Source organism: Hevea brasiliensis, chromosome 18 (assembly GCF_030052815.1).
Source record: "Hevea brasiliensis isolate MT/VB/25A 57/8 chromosome 18, ASM3005281v1, whole genome shotgun sequence".
Taxonomy (NCBI): domain Eukaryota; kingdom Viridiplantae; phylum Streptophyta; class Magnoliopsida; order Malpighiales; family Euphorbiaceae; genus Hevea; species Hevea brasiliensis.
Genome location: NC_079510.1, coordinates 1102724 through 1119028, shown reverse-complemented (window position 1 = coordinate 1119028; position 16305 = coordinate 1102724).

Here is a 16305-nt window from a genome sequence, read left to right as displayed (position 1 = left end):
AAATAAATATAAAATATGTTTTCTAAATTTAATCAATGAATTAAAAATGCCAAACATTTACGTTAAATTATTATTATATTTGATGTTGCCTAGGATTCTTGAGCCAGAACCTGACTGGACTCTGCCTGAAATCAAAGAGAAAAGATGAGGTGGGTGGCTTGAATTAGGTCTCTCCGACGCTCAAATCAATAAATACTAAGGGAGCAAATACCAATTAGAAAAGAGTAAAAAATTGCGTACTTTTAATATTGTTGTGATTCCTATTTATAGAATAAAAGATAATACCCTTTCCAGATTAATCAGGATTTTATGCAAGCTTATTCCACTTTTTACGGAGGTGTCAACTAACGTATCTTATATTCTCTACTATGACATTGGACATGCTTCCTACGCCTCTCTCTTCCAATCACTCCTTTCTTACCCAATCATATATTTATCTTAACCACCTTAGATCTCTTATCTCAAATTCACCTCATCCGAACGCTTCATTATTTGCCCTAACACCTAGTGTCTTAACCGAACACCTTGTGATTTGTCCAAACAGCTAATGTCTAATCTTAGTTTAAGTTTCAAGACCCGAACCCCATTCGATTCAAATCGAATTTTTATCCATATTATATCATTAGTTCCCCCAATAGTCTAAATCTTTAAGTTCGAATCACCTCCTATGAAATCGTGTCATCATTAACTACATCTTACAACTGTTCCTTGAAAAACGAAAAAGACTCGTATCCTTTCCAATTTCCCAGGTGTACCTCTTGTCTGTTTAATTTGAATTTTAATTTCTAAAAAAGCCTATATATTCTTTACTTTTATCACTGCTGCTACCCTTTTGCCGATTACACTCTTCTTCTTCCTCTGTTCATGGTGCTTATTCTTATCCTTCCATGATCCTCCGTCAGCTAATAATCAGGTAACCTCTATTGCCTTTCCCCCTCTTTTACTTTAATCTTTCCTTTTCGAGACATGAGTGAGAGAGATAGTCAAGAATTATAAGAAACCAACAATGTAGAATATAGCTCTGACGACTCTTCGATGGCAGATACGGCCAATAGTCCTACGTTGTCATTCTCAGATAAAGAAACACAAGGCCCTACTGTCGGTAACAACACTGTGGGTACTAACTATGAAGCCGGTAATGGTCCTCGCGTGTCACCACCCAAAAAGAAAAAATCAAAGAAAACAGTAGCCGAGCTTCTTAGTATAGATAGATTGCTTCAGATGTTAACCCCATCGAACTCCCCACTCTTATGACAAAGTATCACATCCCAAACAAGCTATTCGAGGCCGAAGCTTACGAAGATCACGTCCATGCCGATCACCACTTTACAAAAGGTGACCATGTGATCATTTATGAAAAATAGTTAAATGTTGAACAGCGATTCCTACTTGATCCCTTCTATATCTGAGTTCTTTAGTACTACCAGCTGTTAATTACACAACTCCATCTGAACTCTTGGATATTACTAGTTGGCCTTTGTGCGATGTGCTAGGCTAAACACCTATATGCAATAAAAAAAGTGTTCGCTAGGCTTTACCACCTAGATACCTGAAAGAACAAAGAGGCCAAGAAAAATGACAAATTCTGATTTTTCAAGCCCAACAAAACTGCCAATTGTTCGTCGACCTGCCCTCATGAAGAAGTGGAAAGGATGATTTTTCATTCTTCGATGAAGAGAACAAACTGGCTGGGAGGGAATTCCAAAGAATTAGAATTATCAAGTTGATAAAATAAAGAAAACACCCCACTTCAACTTTATAGAAGAGGAGCAGGGGAAAAAGGAGCACTTCAAAATAGCCAATGTTGTGAAAGCCAAACTAAATTGGAGGTTTGGTACCCATGTGTCTAGAGTGGATGCACCCCTAGAATTAGCCAACTTCAGTCCTGCTAATGGTATTCCCTTAACTTCCTCCCTTCAAATTACAATACTCACTAACTACTCTCTTTGTGCAGGTATGGCGAGTCACCAAAAATAAGAAATTACTCGAATATTTAGGGAGCTAAAAGAAAGAAAGCGGCAAAACTAGCATGGGTGTCGACTGCTAAAAGAAGCCATTCTGAAGACCCTCTTACCACCGAAGCACCCACTGCCCCTAACCCAATGGGCTTGCTGCCTAGTTCGACCCACTCAACTAATGAACCAACCAGGCCAACCACTTCCTCTGAGCGTGTGATTGGTGGCACCATGCCAGTTTCTCTCGATTCATAGATTCTAGCTCAATCTATTCGAGAGAATTGATTGGTGAAAAAATAATAAAGATTTTGCTCGAGTGCTGAGTGCTTCAGTTTGTTTATCAAAAGATTGAAAATGGCTGGAAAAAGAAAGTCTAGAAGATCTTATGCTTTACTCCAGCAGCCTCTAAAATTAGAGGCACCTACCACCAATCTGAAGGAGCGGAAGCATGAAAGTTGTTCATTAGAGCATTGAATTTCAAAAATTTTCTTCTAGGGTTGCATGCATCATACCATATCTCTTATGTGCCTAATTAATTTCAATGCTCAATTGCATATTAAAACACTTTTAATATGCATTAGGATTTATGTTTGCCATTCAAGATTATGAATTAAGAAATTAATTCATTTAAACCCTAGTTTAAAAGAGGAGTTAGAGCACTAACCTCTTTGATGCACTATGGATGTGATTGGCACCTTTAGGAACTACCTAAGACCCCAAATGTTATCCCTCTAGCTTGTCTACACCAAGATCACCAATGGGCAGCCCCCAATCTTGCTTCTCAAGCCTTGCCAACCAATTATAAATTGGGTTCTTATCTTTAGAGAGGTTGTATATATGTATAGAACACTAGAAATAATTTCTAGCAATTTTAATTCAAAGAAATTTGGGTAATTCTCTTTGAATTGATGAGAAAAGATGAAGAGGAGAGAGAGCTCTAAAAGTGGCGACACCTTAGAGACAAAGAAGAAGAGTGTTTTATTTTTTTTTCTTTTCCCTTTATAATTAGGTCATCACTTAAACCCTTGCCACATGTCATCACCACATCACATGTTAATTTTAATTGACTTAATCACATTGAGCTAAGTGTCAAAGCTAGACTTAATCTTGACTTTGATCACCTTGCATGATAGGAAGACAAATGGAAAACTATTATGATGCCATGTGTCACCATCTCATGGTGACACATTTCACCCTGTGAAATGACCAAATTACCCTTATGTTGCAATTTTGAGTTCTCAACCCAAAATCATTATTTCTCCTCTTCTAATCAATTTATATCAAATATAAATTAATTAATTAATCTCCATTAATTAATTTCTCACAATTAAATTCATATTTAAACACTTTAAATATAAATTTAACTTATACTATACATCTAATAACCTAGATTTGGTTTCAAGTCATACTAGGGACTTTGCAATCTTATTGCAAATCAAACCTAATTAATTAATTAATTAAACTTTTTAATTAATCAATTAAATCACATTTTACTTAGTGATTATCTTGTGTATGTGTGTGGCTTACTAGCCTCATCACTAATTGGTAATGAGATATGATATTAACTTTTAATATCATTACAACTCTTTCTTACCATAAATGATTTCTCTAAATCATTTTAGACATCTCATAGACCATGGTTGACACCTAGTATAGCGTGCCATGGCCACCCAATTAGTAATAAGGAATACCACAAATGAACCTTTAATCATATGTTACCATGCACTAGAATCTCTTTATTACAAAATCTCAATTCGAGCTGTAGTCATGGTTTATGTCAAACCCCATTTGCTATGAATATTATGTTCTCTTTTAATTTCAGTTATTGATTAATTAGATTTTCTTGTCAGACACTCTTTTCTAACTAAATCTGTCTGTCCTAGCCAAGAACTTGAAACATCAAGAATAATTAAATGAACATAGGACTTTATCCTTATTTACTTAAGGTAACAGATTCCATCTTGATCAACACCTACCTCCATATATAACTAGTAGGAGCCAACACATGCCCATATACCCATACACAGTACAAGTATGAAAGCAGTATCAAACTCAAACCACCTATATACAATATAACTGTGTTATCTCAGGTCTAAAGATTATACGCACTGATATGATATATGATAATGCATTGACAAGAGTAAACTCCATGTGCTTGTCATATGCGTCACTGGTTCGGCCTACTTATCATGTATAAGTGCATATCTTGTTTGTTATATGGCATGAGACTCACCATTCTATCTTATTTATATATTATATAAATACCTTGGGAACAAATATGATTACAATCTTTCCGAATAAGTCATGTCCTTATTGTGAAGTATCCTCGATTGTGAACCAATTTATGATACTTTGTACTAAAAATACTGTCACTCATATTTTTAACAACTTAAGAATAGAATTTCTAATAAAATATCAATAGACCTTTTCTATTACATATAAATACATTATGTAAACGGAAAAGTGAAATTGCCTTTTATTAATAAAATATATACAAGATACATGCTAAATGATATGCTCTAGGGCATACTATTAACAATCTCCCACTTGCACTAGAGCCATTCATTACAATATCTTAGACTCATCTTCTCAAGATGTTAGTCTAACTGAGCTTGTGACATAGGCTTCATGAATGGATCAGCTGGATTTTCAGCTGATGCTATTTTCTGCAAAGCTACATCGCCTAGCCCAACTATTTCTTTGATAATGTTGTAGCGCCTTTCTATGTGTTTGGATTTTTGGTAAGACCAGGGTTCTTTATGTCCAAACAGCCTCTTTTGCAGCAACTGATGCAGTAATATACTCAGCCTCTGTAGTGGAATCAGTAGTCGTACTCTGTTTGGAACTCTTCCAACTGACTGCACCTCCATTACAAATGACCACAAATCCAGAGGTAGACTTTCTATCATCAATATCTGATTGTAAATTATAATCAGTATAACCATCCAATTGCAAGTCACCACCTTCATAAATCAAGAATAAATCTTTAATTCTTCTCAAGTACTTAAGGATGTTCTTGATAGCTATCCAGTGTTTCAAACCTGGATTGGATTGAAACCTGCTAGTCAAACTAACAGCATGTGCGATATCCGGCCTAGTACATATCATTACATGCATCAAACTTTCAATAGCCAAATCATATAAAATCCTAGCCATTTTATCTCTTTCTTCAGGTGTCTTTGGAGACATCTCTTTAGAAAGGTGGATACCATGTCTCACTGGTAACAATCATCTCTTGGAATCAAACACGTTAAACCTCTTTAACACCTTTTCCAAGTATAGACTTTGGGATGAACCAATTATTCTTTTCGCTTTATCTATATAGATGCGAATTCCAAGAATATAGGTTGCCTCCCCTAAGTCTTTCATGGAGAATGTATTTGACAACCATACCTTTACAGCTGTCAACATACCTATGTTATTACCTATCAACAGAATATCATCCTCATATAAGATAAGAAAAGTGATAGCACTATCACTAACCTTCTTATATACACATGGTTTAGCCACATTTTTTATAAAACCAAATGACTTAATGGCTTCATCAAAACGAATGTTCCAACTCCTCAAAGCTTGTTTCAACCCATAAATGGATCGTTTTAGCTTGCATACCTTGGAACCATCTTGGGATCCAAAACCCCTAGGTTGTTCCATAAAAATGTTTTCTTCAATGTGTCCATTGAGAAAAGCTGTTTTGACATCCATCTGCCAAATCTCATAATCATAGTATGCAGCTATTACTAATAAAATCCTAATTGATTTAAGCATGGCAACAAGCGAGAAAGTCTCCTCATAGTCAATTCTTTGCCTTTGGCGAAACCCTTTCACTACTAGCCTTGCTTTATAGGTCTCTACCTTTCCATCAGAACCAAATTTCTTCTTGAAAACCCATTTATTCCTTATAGGTACAATACCTTCAGGAGGGTCAACAAGATCCCAAACTTGATTCTTATACATGGAATCAATTTCAGATTTTATAGCATCAATCCATTTTGAAGAGTCTATATCTGATATAGCTTCTTCATAGGTAAGTGGATCATCTCCATGATCTACTTCTTCATGAGTAAACAACTCTTGTTTATCTTCATGAAGAAAATCATATCTCACTGGTGGGTGAGATATCCTGATTGATCTGTGAGGAATTATTGTAGATGTTTCATCAATAGGTGTAGGTTGACTAGTTGGATCTATATCCATTTAATCTATTGGTTGGTCAGAATTCTCTAATTCTAACTCTATTTGTCTTCCTTTGCCTCCTTCTTGAATAAATTGTTATTTAAGAAATATGGCATTTCTACTTACCACAACCTTTTGTGATGTAGGTAAATAAAAATAATATCCAAAACTCTCTTTTAGATATCCAACAAATCGACCTTTTTCTGATCTGGTTTTCAATTTATCAGTGTTCAGCTTTTTGATATAAGCTGGACAAGTCCAAATCTTAACATGCTTAAGACTTGGTTTTCTTCCATGCCATATCTCATAAGGTGTGAAAGAAACTGATTTTGATAGAATCCTATTCAGAATATGCAAAGCTGATTCTAATGCAAATCCCCAAAAGGAGATTGGCATATCAGTATAGCTTATCATACTACGTACCATATCTAATAGGGTATGATTTCTCCTTTAGATACACTATTCAACTGTTGCATTCCTGGAGGAGTCAGCTGGGAAACAATGCCATGCTCTTTCAAGTATTAATAAAATTCAGTACTCAAGTATTCATCTCCACAATCTGATCGAAGAGCTTTAATACTTTTTCCTGTTTGATTTTCTACTTCAAATTTAAATTCTTTGAACTTTTCAAATGATTCATGTTTGTATTTCATCAAATACAAATACCCAAACCTTGATTTATCATCAGTAAAGGCAATAAAGTAATGAAAACCGCCTCTAGCTATTTCCTTAAATGGACCACATACATCACTATGTATTAGCTCCAAAATATTTTCAGCTCTTAGTCCTTGTCCAACAAAGGGTAATCTAGTCATTTTGCTTTGAAGGCAGGATTCACAAGTTGGAGTAGGTTCAGAACCCAATGAGGATAAAATCCTCATTTTCTCCAGTTTTGTGATCCTATCTTCTGCAACATGACCTAATCTTAAGTGCCAAATATATTTTGAACTTGAGTTGATTTTCATCATAGCATTGCATTCATTTAGATCGCTTGCATTCAATTTGTGTTTATCACTATTATCCAAATAATAAAGACCATCATGCATATAACCTGAGCCAACATATTTATTTCTAAAATAAATATTACAAACATCATTTGTGAACTGAAATTCATAACCATTTCTAGTCCAACTAGATATTGAAATGATGTTCTTAAAAGCATCAGGTACATACAAAATATTATTTAAACACAAAACATATCCACACATGTAAAAAGATTTAGATCCTATGGTTAAAGCTTCAACAGTTGAGCCATCGCCAATTCAGAGTCTAACATCTCGAGAACGCAAGCTGCTACTGTTTACTAGTTTCTGCATATCATAAAAAATGTGAGAACTAGCACCAGTATCTAAAACTCAAGCTGTAGATGAACTATGAGCATCATCAGCATCTAAATAACAAGATATAGACATACCTTCTGAAGGTGTATCCTTCTTGTCCTTCAGAGAAGCAAGATACTCTGGGCAGTTCCTTTTCCAATGCCCATTCTTCTGGCAGTGAAAACACTTTTCTTTGCCTTCATCAGCTTTGGTCTTCCCCTTCTGTTTGGCTATCTTCTTGGAAGGTCCAGGAATTTGAGGTTTCTTATTCTTATTACCCTTTTTCTTTTTGGACTTTCTAGCAAAAGAAGATGCAATCAAAGCTACTTCTTTTCCTTTATTGCCCTGCATATTCTTTTGGGCAATAACAAGCATGTTAAGTAAACCAGCCAAGGTGTATTCCTGCTTAGTCATATGGAAATTTGTCACAAAATTCCCAAATGACTCATGTAGGGACTGAAGGATCAAATCCGTCTGCAGTTGAAAATCCATGTTAAAGTCAAGATGTTCCAGCTGCTTTATAAGCCGAATCATCTAGTGGACATGATCCCCAACATTCTGTCCCTCAAACATCCTCATTTCAAATAGCTGCCTAGATATCTCATACCTAGCATTCCTGCTATGCTCACCATACAACTCTTGTAGGTGAAGGAGGATCTCACTTGCACTCTGCATGTTCTCATGCTGCTTCTGTAACTCATTACTCATAGAAGTAAGCATGTAACACTTGGTTCTCATATCATGCTCCTTCCACTTGTCCAAAGTGTCATGTTCCTCTTGAGTGGCCTTTGGAGGTAAGGGACCAGGAACATTTGAGTTTAGAACATATCCAATACATTCTAGGTTCAGAATAAGTTTTAAATTTCTTAGCCAATTTAAAAGATTAGGTCCTGTCAACCTATTGTGATCAAGTATGCTCGCAAGGATATTGGATGGTGATGGTTGTTGTGTGCTCATTATTATCAGAAGAATAACAGTAGAAAATAACTAGATTAATTAGTAAATGTATTAAGTCATTAACCAAAATGATTATGGTCTTTAAATTAAATTGGTCCTCCCACTAACTTAGCGAATCCTACACTTCCAAAGTAGGAAACGAAAATCCTAGTTGGATGGATTTCTAGTGGGTGATTGAATTCTTATAGTCTTATTGATCATCCTCAGGCACATCCATTATTGGAATTATAATAAACTGTAAGTGAGTAACTCATTGCCTGTCACATCTCATGTGAGGTTCAATCATTTACCTAAAATCTCAGACACATCCATTATTGACTTATCTTGCATTAGTTAAGTTGATCCCATTGAGCCAGTAAACATACAAATAATTTTAATGTCCTCAAGCACATCCATTATTGGCCACCAAACCATTTACATATTTACAATATCTCATGCTTAAAAATTATTCTTAAGAAAATCTCTTAAATTAATTGCATCATATGCAAGTATTTAAAATTTCTTAAAATAATTGCCTCAATTGAGGGCCTATGATATAATTACTTTAATTATACCATTTCCAACTTAATCATTTGTTTGGAAGATTTAGTGGTCGGCTTAATTACTATTATGATCTCACTTTGCACATTATCCAATTAGCATGCATATATCATATACTTGCATACATTTCCATACATCTCATGCATACATGGATAAACATAAAATATGGTATGATCATGGACTTTCTAAGGGATTCAATTCTGAGCCACCAAGAATTGAATCAGGGCATTCCTAGGTGCATTTCATTCATTCATTTTACAAGAGTTGCTGAAGGAGTACATAATTAATACTTGATCTTGAATTCCTCTCACTGGTCCCACCAATGCTCTTGACCTCCTTGATCTTCTTGCAATCCAATTACAGTGTAATCCTTGGCATACAAAGGCGAATTTACAAGAATATGGACTTTAAAGTCCTTAAATAAATGAAATTACAACCCAAATTGTTACAACACTTATAATACATACCACCAAAAAGAAAATTAATTATTTTACAACCCAAAGAAAAATAAAAGAAATAAATCCAATCACATTGGTCTTTTATTGTCTATGATCATCCATCATGCATATTACTATTTAACAATTAAATAAAATATACATACTAAAATTAAATTGAATATTTCATATTCAACTAAAAAATTAAGATTTGAATCTCCTTCAAACAAATTTAAAAATTATGATTTGAATCTCATTCAAACAAATTTAAAAATTCAGATTTGAATCTCATTCAAACAATTGAATCAAAATTTAATTGTGTAATTAAAATTCTTAATTAAACAATTTAATTAAATATGGGCCTAATTATAGGCCTTAGATCATACAACAATTGCACAATGAAACCCATAACCATGCGCACCATTTGGGGGTAACCCAAACCATGCGCACCATTGGTGCACAAAGCATACCGTCACATATATCATTCCAACCAGCAATGAATCAATCAAAATTTGGTTAAATCACACAATTAAATCTCATATTAAACAATTAAAATGGCAAATATAGTGGCTCTGATACCAATTGAAGGAGCAGAAGCATGAAAGTTGTTCATTAGAGCATTGAATTTCAAAAATTTTCTTCTAGGGTTACATGCATCATACCACATCTCTTATGTGCCTAATTAATTTCAATGCTCAATTGCATGTTAAAAAACCTTTTAATATGTATTAGGATCTATATTTGTCATTCAAGATTGTGAATTAACAAATTAATTCATTTAAACCCTAGTTTAAAAGAGGAGTTAGAGCACTAACCTCTTTGATGCACTATAGATGTGTTTGGCACCTTTAGGAAGTACCTAAGATCCCAAATGTTATCCCTCTAGCTTGTCCACACCAAGAACACTAATGGGCAGTCCCCAATCTTGCTTCTCAAGCCTTGCCAACCAATTATAAATTGGGTTCTTATGTTTAGAGAGGTTCTATATGTGTATAGAACACTAGAAATAATTTCTTACAATTTTAATTCAAAGAAATTTGGGCAATTCTCTTTGAATTGATGAGAAAAGATGAAGAGGAGAGAGAGCTCTAAAAGTGGCGGCACCTTAGAGACAAAGAAGAAGAGTATTTTATTTTTCTTTCTTTTCCCTTTTGTAATTAGGTCATCACTTAAACCCTTACCACATGTCATCACCACATTGCATCTTAATTTTAATTGACTTAATCACATTAAGCTAAGTTTCAAAGCTAGACTTAATCTTGACTTTGATCACCTTGCATGATAGGAAGACAAATGGCAAACTATTATGATGCCATGTGTTACCATCTCATGGTGCCACATATCACCCTATGAAATGACCAAATTACCCTTATATTGTAATTTTGAGTTCTCAACCCAAAATCATTATTTCTCCTCTTCTAATCAATTTATATCAAATATAAATTAATTCATTAATCACCATTAATTAATTTCTCACAATTAAATCATATTTAAACACTTTAAATATAAATTTAACTTATATTATACATCTAATAACCTAGATTTGGTTTCAAGTCATGCTAGTGACTTTGCAATCTTATTGCAAATCAAACCTATTTAATTAATTAATTAAACTCTTTAATTAATCAATTAAATCACATTTTACTTGGTGATTATCTTGTGTATGTGTGTGACTTACTAGCCTCATCACTAATTGGCAATGAGATATGATATTAACTCTTAATATCATTACAACTCTTTCTTACCATAAATGATTTCTCTAAATCATTTTAGGCATCTTATAGACCATGATTGACACCTAGCATAGTGTGCCATAGCCACCCAATCAGCAACAAGGAATACCTTAAATGAACCTTTAATCATATGTTACCATGCACTAGAATCTCTCTGTTGCAAAATCCCAATTCGAGCTAGAGTCATGTTTTATGTCAAACCCCATTTGCTATGAATATTATGTTCTCTTTTAATTTCAGTTCTTGATTAATTAGATTTTCTTGTCAGAAACTCTTTTCTGACTAAATCTGTCTGTCTTGGCCAGGAACTTAAAACATCAAGAACAATTAAATGAACATAGGACTTTATCCCTATTTACTTAGGGTAACAGATTTCATCTTGATCAATACCTACCTCCATATATAACTAGTAGGAGCCAACACATGCCCATATACCCATGCACAGTACAAGTATGAAAGCAGTATCAAACTCAAACCACCTATATACAAGATAACTGTGTTATCTCAGGTCTAAAGATTATATGCACTCATATGATATATGACAATGCTTTGACAAGAGTAAACTTCATGTGCTTGTCACATGTGTCACTGGTTCGGCCTACTTATCATGTATAAGTGCCTATCATGTTTGTTATATGGCATGAGACTCAACATTCCATCTTATTTATATCTCATATTAATACCTTGAGAACAAACATGATTACAATCTTTCCAGATAAGTCATGTCCTTATTATGAAGTATTCTCGATTGTGAATCAATTTATGATATTTTGTGCTAGAAATACTGTCAATTATATTCTTAACAACTTAAGAATATAATTTTTAACAAAATATCAATGGAACTTTTCTATTACACATAAATATATTATGTAAATGGAAAAGTGAAATTGCCTTTTATTAATTAAATATGTACAAGATACATACTAAATAATATGCTCTAGGGCATACTACTAACACAATCATATGGCCTGAGAGAAAATGCGCCATCTTAAGGGCTCCTTCCTACGAATGGGTTAGGAAAATGTGGCATTGAAGACCCGCCTGACAGCTCAAAGTAACCAATTAGAAATGCTCTCTAACAACCTCAAATCCTCTGAACCCACTATCTAGAAACTCTAAGAGGAGTTGAAGGTAGAAAAAATGTCGTTAAAAAAGAAAATAGCAGAGCTAGAATATCATCTAAAAGCTACTAAATCTGAAGCAAATCAATGAATGGCCACGGCATATGTAGATGCTCATAGTGATCTCCTCAAGGAGCTGTTCAAAAGTTATCCCAATGAGAACTTCTCATGGATGGATGACCTACTCCCAAAGAAAGTGAAGGTGAAGGTGGTGGTGGGGGGGATGGGTTCCTAAAATCCTTATGTCACACCTTAACCCTCTGTAAGGCATAACATGATCCCGTAGAATACCTAATGAACTACCGAACTTCACCTACCGATAACTCATTAGTACCCTACAAAGGATTTTAAACAATTTTCTTACTTTTGACAAGTGGTGAGCATTTTTTAATAGGTATTTAAAACATTTAGTTAAAATTAAAATTAGTTAATATTTTTGGTTCATTTTAATTTTCCGCAAATTTTATAAAAATTTTGACAGAGTTCTGTCTGTATTTTGAGAAACCAGTTCTTCAAATACCTGTAAAAAGCACTTCTAAAAATCTTTCTTAACAACTACTTCAATTTTACAATCAAACTCAATCCATTTCAACAACTCCACAATCATTTCAATCAATTTCTCAAGTTCAAAATTTAATAGTCCTCAAAATACTAGCAATACATTTTACTCATATTTCATTAGAGACAAAACAATTTATATACATCCTTACAAAATTTACATCAAAAGAATTACAAACTAAACTTTATTACAGACTTCATACGAATTTTGTACAAGTTGCTCAAGACCCATTTACATGTCCATACATTTATATGCAATACATACATCAAAAGAAATATTTACAATTAGGGTATAAATTATACCCGATAACTTCAAGTTGAATGATCTTTAATCCTTAACAGCTCAGTCTGCTGCTCCTCTAGTCTCTGTATCTGCGACAGCAATAAAAGCTATCGCTGAGTACTAGGACTCAGTGGTGCACAACATACTAAAATAATCTTTATGTAAAACTTAAATCACATTTATTCAAAAATTTGGCTGAACATGAGAATTAAGTACAAATCATGCATTATGAGATTTTAATCCCAAACAATTTCATTTTGAAGTATCAAATCACATTTCATAAAACCCACAGTTAGATCATGCCATTCGAAACAAATAGAATCTCAATAGCCAGAGGCTAAAGAGAAATCACATCACAAGGCTAGCTAGCTCAAATATATGGATATCCATTCACATCCTCTTTTACTGGCACACCTCAACACTTCTCCAGAGAAGGAATCAAAATTCGAAACTAATTATCCCCACTAGTCATGCTAGTGAGGTATTCAAATATATGGTCATGACACTGTGGTTTCAAAACTTATCTTAACAATTTGCTAAACATTGTCATTTCAAATATACATAACTAACTTTCCACAATTTAAATCAAAATATCATAAATAAGGTCACAATAAACTTTCAACAATTCAAAGCAAAAGTAAAATGCATATTTCATTCACTTTATCAATGAATTTTAAAGCATAGTGATGTTGTGCACAAACCTCAAGCGAGTAGCCTCTTGGCCTCGACTCGGTTCTTCGGGTTCCTTCCCGGTATTCTTTTCAACTGAAACACACAATTTTATAATGTTTCAGTACTAGAACTTAACATAAATCCAAAATAAATTTAGCCTCATTTTTACCTAGCTCTAACGTGCTAAACTCGTCGTTCTTGAAATTTTATGTTTTGGGTTACTATTCATTACACTATTCAAGTCAAATTATTGACTTTCTAAGGCTTAATAGGTATGGGAATTCCAACTTCACCCATATACCACATTTTGGTCACTAAACTTGTTGGTTTTGGTCATTTTCTCAAAGCTTAGGTCTTTTAGGCAAAATTGCCAAATTTTCAGTTTTGGTGTCCTTAATTTTACTGTTTCATTAGTCAGTTTACTGTTGGAATTTGGCAAAACTTTCTTCATAAAAAATGTTCCTTATTGTCTTAAGTTTATTCTCTTTTTTGAATCACTCCAATTGGAGTTTTGTAGCTCAAGTTATACTGCAGAATTTGGTTCTACAGATTTGTTGATCCAACTTCGTTCAGCAATTTGATCAAGTTAAGTCTATAATTTGGTCTAATTTTCTTCATATGAAATGTTCTACTATATCTTAGGTTTCCATTGGTTCAAGAATTGCTTAAATCGGAGTTTTCTAGAGAGAGTTATAGCCATTGAAACTTTACTGTTTATATGGTAATCTGCAGTTCTGCAAATTCAATGAGTCAAATTTGCTCACTAATTTGATTGGGTTAATGGCATAATTTGGGTTTGTGTTCTTCATAAAAGTTTTAGATCTATATCTCATCTAACCACTAGTAAAATTTCAGGTCATTTTGACCTGTCTAGCTCGAGTTATGGCCAAATGAACAAACACTATTCATTTGGTCAGTTTGTGCAGAGGCAGACTGTGATTTCTCAACTTTGGTCAATTTGTTCACTAGGTTTTAGTCACTTTTTGGGCATGCTTCCTAAATGAAAATTGTGTCATTTAGTGCCTATTTTCATCCCCAATTGGTCCTATATCCATTGGACTTATAAAATTTCATTTTTGGTCCCTCAAAGGAGATTTTGGTCATGCTGCAAGCACATGACCTTATCCAATCCGAATTGGCTTTTAATTCCAATACTTCTAACACACCTCATTTGGTCACAAATGACCATTTTTCACTTCACATTAGGTCAAAGACACCATTTACAAATTTCTTCAAATTTTTGCCTCAAAACCCTAGGTCTCAAACCCTAACCACTCTAATCCATTGCAATTAACTAATTCAAAGCATATAAACACAATCTTTCAACTCATTCAAGCATCTTAACATGTTTAACTCAATCAAACTCATGCAAATCACTCTCCCCTCCCTACTGGACGAATTTTAGTTTAGTCCCTCACACATATATTTTTTTTTATTTTAAGTTTATTTACAAGTAATTCAAACTAAAAACACAACAAATAATCTCAAACTTTCAAATTGATGTATTTACCTCAACTTTGATATCCAATCTTCAATTTTCCTCCTCTTTTCTTCTTTCTTTCTTGTTAAATTTCTTTCTCAAGGGAAGGGAATAAGGTTTTATGGAGTGATTATAGAAGAAGTTGGGATTTGGTAAGGGTTTCAAAGCTTGAAGCAAGCTTAAAATGAGATTTGCAATGGTGAGGGAGGGAGAAGGATGGAGACGTCCACTTTGAGGAAAATGAGGCTTTTAATTTTTTTTTTCTTTTCTTTTCTTTTTTCTTTTATCTCTTTAGGAAGACCAAAAATCCAAATAAATAAATTAATTATATTCTTTATGGCATCATGCATGAGGTCATGCATGATGTCATCACCTTTTAACTTTTCCATTCTCTTTTTTTTTTTAATTTTTTTTTCTATTAGTTCCTTAATTTAATTATCGATTCCAAAATTTTCTTTTCTCTAATTTTATTTGACAGTTAGGTCAGGAGTCAGCTCTCGGGGTCAATTGACCAAATTGCCCCTTGCCGGTTCATCCCGGTTTGCAAATAATTTAATATTTCTTCCGGCTCCCTGACCTAATTATTTAACTGGCTTAACAGTTCTTTTTTGTGATTTTCTCTTTTCCACCGTGTTTATAAGGGTCCTAAGGACCGCAGCGTCACTTTTTATGGTTCGAAATTTGAGTTTAAAATGACTTCGCAGTCGTTCCCGAGAAGGTCACCCATCGTAGTGACTCTCGGCTCGTTTAACTTCTTATGTTCTGTTTTTCTTATTTTTACTCAACTAATTGAACATTACTAATTATTTGTGTTTATGACTTCTCTAGTTGTCTTAAGTGTGGTTCTAATCTCGTTAATTGTCCGGACCGACACCGGTCACCGGAATAGTGAAGTATACTAGGCTATACAAATAGGGGTATTATAATTCTCCCCCCCTTAAATAAATTTCGTCTCGAAATTTTACCTGGTATTAATCTCTGAACAGCTGTGGGTGCTGTCTCTTCATGTCCTCCTCTCGTTCCCAAGTAGCCTCCTGGCCCGAATGATGGTTCCACAGCACTTTCACCAACGGTATC